Source organism: Rhyacophila brunnea, unplaced genomic scaffold (assembly GCF_057557595.1).
Source record: "Rhyacophila brunnea isolate RB1 unplaced genomic scaffold, BYU_Rbru_1.0 scaffold_95, whole genome shotgun sequence".
NCBI lineage: Eukaryota > Metazoa > Arthropoda > Insecta > Trichoptera > Rhyacophilidae > Rhyacophila > Rhyacophila brunnea.
Genome location: NW_028233367.1, coordinates 919,526 through 929,070, shown reverse-complemented (window position 1 = coordinate 929,070; position 9,545 = coordinate 919,526). Strand labels below are relative to the sequence as shown.

Here is a 9,545-nt window from a genome sequence, read left to right as displayed (position 1 = left end):
TATATACGCGTTCCGCAGATTTCTATCAATGTGATAACTTTTCTCTTTTTGTCATATACAAATAAATCCAGTTTTTCACTGAAAGTTTAATTCCGTCTTAATCCTCGTATCTGCTATTATTTTTACATAGCCATATAAAAAATTTACATTTTTATATATCTAAAGATTTGAAACACATACATTAAAGTATATTTTATATATAATAAAATTCCACAATAAATATACGGAGTAAATTTAAGCAATACGTAAAATATGCGCTCTTTTTTTTAGCTTGATAATTTTACGTGCCTAAAACTGATATTGGTAGGTAAAAAAATATAAAATCCTGAACATTTTATTATGAAAAATTAAAGTTATTTATTCAACGCCTAATCTTGGCATTATATTCATACTCATCAATTCTTGAAAAAGCAACTTACAAGCATAAGGAATCCTAATTGAAACTACTTCACCACCACACATCCCACAAACTTTTCCGTACAAAATCACGCCACATTTTTTGCATACGAGTGCATTAAAGAGATCTGAAGATATCAACAATCTTTCTACAAGAAGGCTAGACGCACCGTATCCTATCAAGCAGTCTCTTTCCATTTCACCTAGCCTCAATCCACCATCTCTGCTCCGTCCTTCAGTCGGTTGTCGAGTCAACATTGCTCGAGGACCCCTGCTTCTAGCATGGATTTTATCAGCAACCATGTGTTTAAGTTTTTGATAGTATATTGGACCATTGAATATGTATGCCTGAAGTGGCTTTCCAGTTGTGCCAGAGTAGAAGGTGTCTTTACCCGTATATGAAAAACCGTTTAGAGTGAGTGTTGATGTAATATCATCGAGAAAATTGTTTTTATTTCCCATATGTTCGTTATCGAGAACAAGTGAATTATCTTTTTCACTTCCAAATGGTGTACTATCCATTCCTTTTCCCTTTAACACGCCGGCCTTTCCACATAGTAGTTCAAGAATCTTTCCAACAGTCATTCTTGAAGGGAATCCGTGTGGGTTCATGATAATGTCAGGGCAAATTCCGTGGTCTGAGAATGGCATATCAACTTCATCTACAATGAGGCCGACAACACCTTTCTGACCGTGTCTTGAACTAAATTTATCCCCTATTTCTGGTGGACGAACTTCTCTTAGTGATGTCTTTATTAAGATATTTTCAGATGAGCGGGTTATTGCGACTTTGTCAATAACAGTTCTGAGATTTTTTTCGTTTGTTTTTGATTTAAATGTGTGGCCTGAAAATTTGTAGGTTCTGTCTTGTGTTGGAGTTTCGTGGTTTATGAATATTTGAGAGTCATAGAGGATTGTTCCTGGGGGTGCAAGACCGTCTATGTCTAAAGCGAGGTTTTTGAATGAGTTGAAGTCGAACTCGTTTGCATTTTTGTTTTCGTTATTAACGATGTTTTCATCTTTTTTTTCGTTATTAGCATCATTATAATTCTTATTTTCGCTGTGAACATCATTTTTGTCTTTGTTTTTGTCATCTGCATCATTATCTTTTTTTGAATTATGGTCTTTAATATTGTGGTTTAGGGTAATATCACCGGTGTCTTTAGTTTCATTTTCCGATATATTATTTTCTTTACACCCATCATCTCTATCATCTACATTATCTTTTTGATGATTTATTATAACTGTGTTGTATTTGGGTCGAGTATCTGTTTCGTCCTCTTTTGTACTATTACATATGACAGTATTGTATTTAATCGATGAATTATCATTTAACTCATTAACTACCGGACTATTGATCGCTTTATCCTTGCTATTTATCACTTTATTAGAGCTGATAACAACGTCGGGCTTATATACTCTGTCACAAGATCCATCTGCATATGTTTTAATAATAGCGCTATACCCCTTTACAACCTCACATCTTCCAAATCCTCTTTCCACACTACTTTTATTCAACACAAGGGCATCTTCAATGTCGTATCCAGTCATTGACATTACGGCAACCATAGAATTAATTCCAGCAGGAAGATATTGAAATCCGATGAGATCAAGAGTATGAGAGGTTACAATGGGTTTTTGGGCATAAGTAAGCACATATCCAAGAGTATCAAATCTTTTTTTAATTGACGTAGTGTAGTAACCCATTGCTTGCTTTCCCATGGCACATTGGTATGTGTTACGTGGAGATTGGTTGTGATCAGGAAATGGTATTAGGCCAGAAACAGTCCCGAGAATCGATGATGGGTCTATTTCTAGATGTGTGTATCGTACTATATTTCTTTTTTCGTTGTTGTTCGGCCTGTTGTTGTTAAGAGTTTCGTAGTCTAAACAAATCAGAGAGTCACCGGATTCGTTTGGATCAAGGTATTCTATCTTTCCTTCCATCACTAGGATCTCAAAATCTTTGTATTTGAGATCGATGTAATTCATGTCTTCGGGTGTCACTGCAGGGTATAAATAGTCATATTTGGCTGTTTCTTCTTTATCTAGTGATATATTTTGCTTTTCTTGATCATTTCTTAAAAAATTTATATTGTGCGTATCCGAATAATTTTTTAGGGATTCATTGAGACTTGCTTCATTATTTTTATTTATTGCAGACCTTTGCATTTCTTCATTACTATTTGAGACAGTAGTGGGTGTTTTTTCTGTATTTTCAGGTGATTCCGCCGATCTTTCAACATAATTATAGTGTCTATTACTTTCCAAGTCAAATCGAACTTTTATATTATTGTTAATGGGAATACTCAACTCTTCTAATAATGGATTTACTGAACCTTCAACCACACTATTAATTACAAATCTATTATTTGTTTTGTTATTTTCAATAAGTTCTTTTGATGATGCCGATGAAGCCAAACTTTCTCTGACTTTCATTATGATCAATGGTCTAGTTATTCTTCCACCATCTGACGATATATTGACAGTTTGTAGACTCTCATTTTTAAATATACTAACCCACTTATCAATTCTACCTTTTCTTCTAGCCTTTCTAAAACTTTCAACAAACCTATCAGGATCATCAATAGTACCTGTAATTGACCCATTTAAAAATACCATGTACCTATTCCCCTTTCCCTTTCTTTCCAAGCAATTACCACTGTCCCTTTTATACAAATTATTTCCAAACACCCTTATATCGATGCACCCCAATGCAAATACCACATTTCGAACTTTCTCTTCCTCACATCCCGTTGTTATCTCTGCCATAAGACTTAAATTCTTAACCAGCCCGCAACTTTCTCCTTCGGGTGTATCACTTGGACATATATATCCCCATTGACTTGTGTGTAATGCCCTAGGACCACTTACTTTTCTAGTTTTTTCGAACTGTGAGTTTATTCTTGACATCATTCCGAGAGCAGATACATAACTTAGCCTGCTTAAAACCTGTGTAACACCGGCACGTTCCATTCTAAATCTTTTAACTGACCAGTTACCCGTACTAATGGCACGGTTAAATGTAGTTGTAATAATATGGACTTGTAAGTTCATAAATGTAACTATGTCCGGTGCTTTATTGACATATTTTTTGAGAAATATTTTGTCTATCGATTTTTTGAGCTCTGTATTGTAGCGCTTAAAAGCATCTTCAAAGAGGAGAGAAAGGAGCGTTCCAGCAAGTTCAAATCTCTTATTTCCGGTAAAATCTTTGTCATCGTAAAACAAATCATTTGATGTATTTTGAAAATCTACATCCGATGATTTTTTGTTATCTTGATCATCATCAATATTTTTCTCATTAGAAATATTCATATAAGATAGTGATTCTTTTGAATGAATGGCTTGGATTACACGACGGGCCATAACACATACATAAATTGCTTTTATTCTAAGATCTATTCCCCCAATACTGACGTTTGGAAGAAGAATGTCAGCAACAATCATTCGAGCCTCATCTATCCTGCATGAACCCACCTTACACCTCACTCTTTCCCCAATATAAACAAGAGCTGAATGAACAGAAGATATGCCTTTAGAATTACTAGATTCCAAACTTGGTTCGATCAACGATGATACAGCCACACCGCATTTAAAATCAGTACCCCCAGAATCTCCAATCTCATTTTCTTTATAAGATTCGCTATAAGATCTACCTGCAATACATTCCATAATCTCAAGATCACTTACCATACCAAGTGCCTTAACTACAATTATCAAAGGAACATCTTCAAGAAAAGAATTTGTCTTTACAAACAATTCACGTGTTCCTGCATTCATGTAAACAACTGTCTTGCTTTTTCGTTCATGAGTAGACGAAGTAACACTCGCCTCAACACCATCTTTCTCTTCCAGCAATAGTATCCTATTTTTAGATAACTGTTCTTGTATAAGAATAACTCTTTCAACTCCATTTACAATAAAATATCCGCCCGTATCATGCATACACTCTTTATAGCTCGCATGCTTATGATAAATATTCATCGTAGTATCAATCAACGGAAATTTATCACCTTCTACTATGGAAAATTCCGTTGATGATAAGTAACATCGAGATGATCTCAACATTATTGGTATTCTCCCTATACAAACGACATTTCGAATAATATCACTTCCACGTACATACTCTATATCAACCATAACACTTCCTGAATAAGTACCATCACTAATACGACAATCACCAGGATACACCTTTTCTAGTAAACCACTGTTCGCCGATATGGTCGGAAAATCCACCCACACTCGGTTGTACTTTAAATAAAAAAGAGGATCTACATCACTGTCTACTATTCTATTCGCATCGACTATCATCGGTAGATCTGTCTCAATAAAATAGTTGAAGGAATGAAGATGTTGACGAACTAAACCACATTTTGTTAGATGTGCTCGGATTAGACTAGTATGTGACTGGTACATTCTTAATTAGGCCTCATTTAAAATTCAAAATATTAAATTAATTCAATTTCTGCAATGTGAAATATTTATAAATTTCACAATAGGATGAATGATATCTTAATTTAAAATCATTTGATTTCACCGACAAAAAACATGAACAAATAATTGTAAATACAACCGAACATTGTATTTATAGCAAAATATATAAATTTATGTCTTTAATTAACTAGAATAATACCATATGTTATAACAAGGGATAGTGTTAACAAAAATCCATAAGTCGTATATTAAGCACTAGCGGATACTAACAGAAGGGGACGAATGTGCACAAAAAATAGTATTAAGAAAGGTCCTTGAATGTATAAGTTTTGAGCTTAGAAGATGTATCAAGGAAAACTGTAAGGATGATGTACTCAAAAATACTATACAGCAAATCTATAATATATAGAGACATCTAAAGTTTTGCGCGAGGAAACATAAAAAGTTAAAAGAAAATTTAGCCCTAAATTTTAAATAAAATCTGTTAAAATTTTTTATTCAATTCGTATAATGCAAGACACTTGAACTCATCTCATTTGAGAAAAGAAGAGCAGTTGATAAAGGTAGATCAGGTGAACTTTCAAAATATGTATTTAGAAGTTGTGCAATGTTCCCAATAAGCAGAGCACGTCTCAATTGATAAAAATAAACCTACCCCATAAATAAAAAAATAAATTTCCAAATATCAATTTGTTCGTCCTTACTCATATAGGTGCTTAATATTATTTATCTAGGGTTTACATACCCTTGAATTCGCGAAGAGTTTTTTTTTGGCCGGATATAAACATTGATTTTTTATGGAAGGCTGTGAAATATTGTAAATATAATATTATAGATTTAATAATTACTAATCTATTATTTAAAGGGTTAATTTTATTCTTTTTAGGAATTCCATCTAATGAAATGTAGTTTGTTCAATAGGAATATTTCAAATCCCTTTAATGGAACTTTTGACACCGCCCTAGCCCATATTCGTCGATTGCTCTTATTAAGCAAAATAATAGTATTAATTCTTGTAAATTATTGAGCTTGCATGTATGCTTCTACTTCATCGTGATTTTTAAAACCTTAACATATTTTTTATGGAATTTTAAAAACCCCATCCCAAGTAATAAGATGTGAAATGGGTTATGCTTTTAAAACTTATGTTTGAATAAATAATAACTTCGAATTTTTATCTATAAAAATGATAAATTAACTGACAATAACAAACTTGGCATTTTGTATTTTATTTTTGAAATTATGGCTAGTATAAAGTTCTTTTTAGTGATTTTTTTAAGTGCAAATATTTAGTGTTACATATTTGATTTTTATTTAGGGGTACATTTGATTTTTACCTATTTATAGTTGTTCAAACAAAACTTGTGATCGCTCTATAGAACAGATTTGTCAGATACCGATTTAAATTTATCATCTTCTTCATTCAAGACTTTTTAGTTCAAGTGTATTGCTCAATTCTATTTTTTGTACGTATGCTTTCACTTCTGTTGGCATTCCTAACTTCTTAATATACGCTTTATGGTATTTTGTAACAACTTATACCAGTTTTGCCGCATGGAAATATTCGAGTTCTACATTATAAACTAAGCGAGAGTATATTTGCTAAAAGATCGTATTTTCTTAGCTACACATTTTTAAGATTGTCAGATAATCAACACTCGTTATTTTTATTTCTATTAACGAGATAATTTTTTTCTTCTTATCATACAAGAATGTTCTAAATTGATCATGTGATAATTTTAATACAACATATAATTATATTTTTTTACAGCTGTTTCAATATTAAAAAATGAACTCATGCGTCTAAAAAAAGCTTATGATGCTGTAAAGCCATAAAGTGCCCAAAATAATTTACCCTTTGATCCTTTTTATCTTGTAATTTCACGCCTTTTATGTAGACAAGCCCACTGATATAGATCTTAAAATACGTATATTTAGAGCATATTTAAATATTTATCTGTGAAGGCTTTTATAACTATATAGACTATTGTGTAGAATTGTCATATAGATCACAATTCCAATTCCAAAATTTTGAGAATATAGTTCAAACATTTATTTTTATGATTAAAACTGTTTAAACCAATAATTTTATTGAAATTTCGGTTTTTAGTCGTGATTATGAACATGAGCAAGATCGTTAAATTGGAAAAAATAAGAAGTTTTGTCGAAATAGATGCGAAAAACATGGATATCTTAAAATTAAGAATTGCAAATTCTTCTATATCATGATTCATAAACACGTATCGCTATGAAAACTAGGCTTCGATTTACTGGTGCCATTATTTATCTAAAAGCCTGAATTATGATGACTGTGGGTTTAAATCTAGCCCCCTCAACGACATTGCTTAATCAAACAACTTTAATAAATGCCCCATAACAACAAGGGATAAAACAATAGTTGAACAGTGCTTCTGAGACATATAAAATAGTGCTATCGGGTTTTAAAATGCTATGTTCATGACTTATGAACACCTAAGTAAATTTCCGAATAATGAATCTATTTTTGAGATGAAAAGGGGGAATATCTTGAAGGAGCCGATAGCTACATGAAGTGATCAAATAGAAATTACTGAGTCTAGTTTCATGTTTAAAATGCGTTAAAGAACTAATAATAATTTATACCAAACAGAATGGTTCTATTAGTAACCGAATTATAAATACCTTTCAAATGCTAATTAGAACTTTTTAGTACAAATTGTGATAAATAGGTTTTAAAGATTCTGAAAGTATAATTCATGGTGCATTGCAATTTTTGCCAAAAAAAAGCAATTATAAATAAATTACGTGTCAATAGGCTGAAATGAAAAATTCATTTCATGTGATAATTGTGAGAGAAATTTAGGCATTTAAAATCCAAGTGTGCATAGCCAATATAAAAAAATCGATAGAAAACACGTGAATGATTTATCTTGAATTTTTTAATTACAATTAGTGATGTAAAATGATAATCATATATTCTTAATATGGTAAAAAAAAGAATATTATGATAATAGAGGTTTGTAAAAATATACTAGAACATAATAAAAACAATAAACGAGTATATACATAAGAATAAAAGTTTATTTTTTTATTTACTTCAATTGATAGTGTATAGTTATTTTTTTACGTATTAAGATTTATATAACAAGATGAAAATCATTTGCATGTGTGATAATTTGATTTATGTCACGTTTTCTTATGAACACGAAAATCACAAAATGTGTAGTTTTTCTGCTCTAAAACAAACGTAATTAGAATTCATCATAAAAACTTCCAAAGAATTTGAGCTCTGAATTTCGTTCATTATTTATCATAATAAATTATTGAAATTTTTTTGCTTAAATTATTTTTGAAGTCTGTTTGGTATTATTTTTAAGTAAAAAGAAGCTCAAAAATATTCGAAATAAATAATATAATGGCTAAAAATTCGAAATATAATATAATTTAACTTTATTGCATTGGAATCAGAACTAGAAAATGATCAATTAAATACTTGAAAAACAGTTATATTTTACAAAAAAAAACAAATGTGCCTTAATACGTATAAATATATGTTTTTAAATTTATAAATTACCATTTTAATTCAAGAAATATTTTAGAATTTTGTCAGAGCTGATAAAAAAAACCAACAAATAAATATATTTCTGGTTCATAAATTTAAAACTTTAGTTTAACGAAAATTTATAAAACCCGTTCATTGAAATAATTTTCATAAATTTTTTTTGTAAAAATCAGTGTTCAATATTATTTATTTTAAAAGTAAAATTGTGTATTGAATGCTTTCATTATGTGAAGATGCTGATATATGTTTTGAAAAGTATAGACTAAAAATATTTTTATTCTCATGCACAAAGAAAATTTTTTGTTTGATTATGGAATAGGCTATAGTTAACTTTATATTAATCACATTCTTTTAACACACTTCCTCAATGCGTCTTTGGTCTCGAACTTATACACGCAAGTTACTTATATATTCCTAGTTTTTTCATATGGTTCAGCTTATATTATATCTGAACACCTCCATGTATGGCTTTTCATATTTTGTTGCAAAAGCACCACAAGATTACTTTTTAATGCGCAACTTTCAAATTAACGGAATTAATTTTCATGTAAACACACATTTTGCTGCTTAATTAGTAAAAATTCTTCCCTTGTTCTTAATTGTGTTTATTGTTCTATATAAATCATCGGATGCCGTGTTTTTGACATTTTATATATCTGTGGGTAAAATAAACATTCATTTCTATAATTGGAATTTACCTTAATCTCTACAAGCTACTTTCTAGAATATTTATCAAAGCTTTTGACTTTTATTTATATTTCCTAGATTGTAAGAGTCTTTACATGTCTTCACAATTTTATACCTTCATTTGTATTTATGCAACATAATGTTTGTATCAGCTAACCAAGTAGTATAATATTTTTAAAGTGCGTTATTCATTAGTTTAATTTGAATTTTTGTAGTTAAAATATATCTTCTTGAATAGAAATTGTATTTTGTCTTATTAAGCACCAGGTAATTGAATTTCAGTCATTTTGATCCAATATGCTACCAATAAACAACAATTGAGAAAAAAATTGTGCAAAACTATTTTTTTTTATATGCAATATTATATTTTATTTATAAAAATGACATTAAATTCTATAAAATTGTAATTATTTTCCAGATATTCGTTTCTAGGTGAAAAATTCATAGATTTATTCTCTTCTTACTAAAAGGTTGCTTCTTGTAT

At 30.3% G+C, this 9,545-nt stretch overlaps 2 pseudogenes; both read right to left on the bottom strand.

Annotated features, from left to right (window-relative positions):
• Positions 1–357: 357 nt before the first annotated feature.
• LOC147063125 (DNA-directed RNA polymerase III subunit RPC2 pseudogene) lies at positions 358–2,388 on the bottom strand (annotated as a pseudogene).
• A 161-nt stretch (positions 2,389–2,549) lies between these two features.
• Positions 2,550–4,815, bottom strand: LOC147063124 (uncharacterized; annotated as a pseudogene).
• Between the last annotated feature and the right edge of the window lie 4,730 nt (positions 4,816–9,545).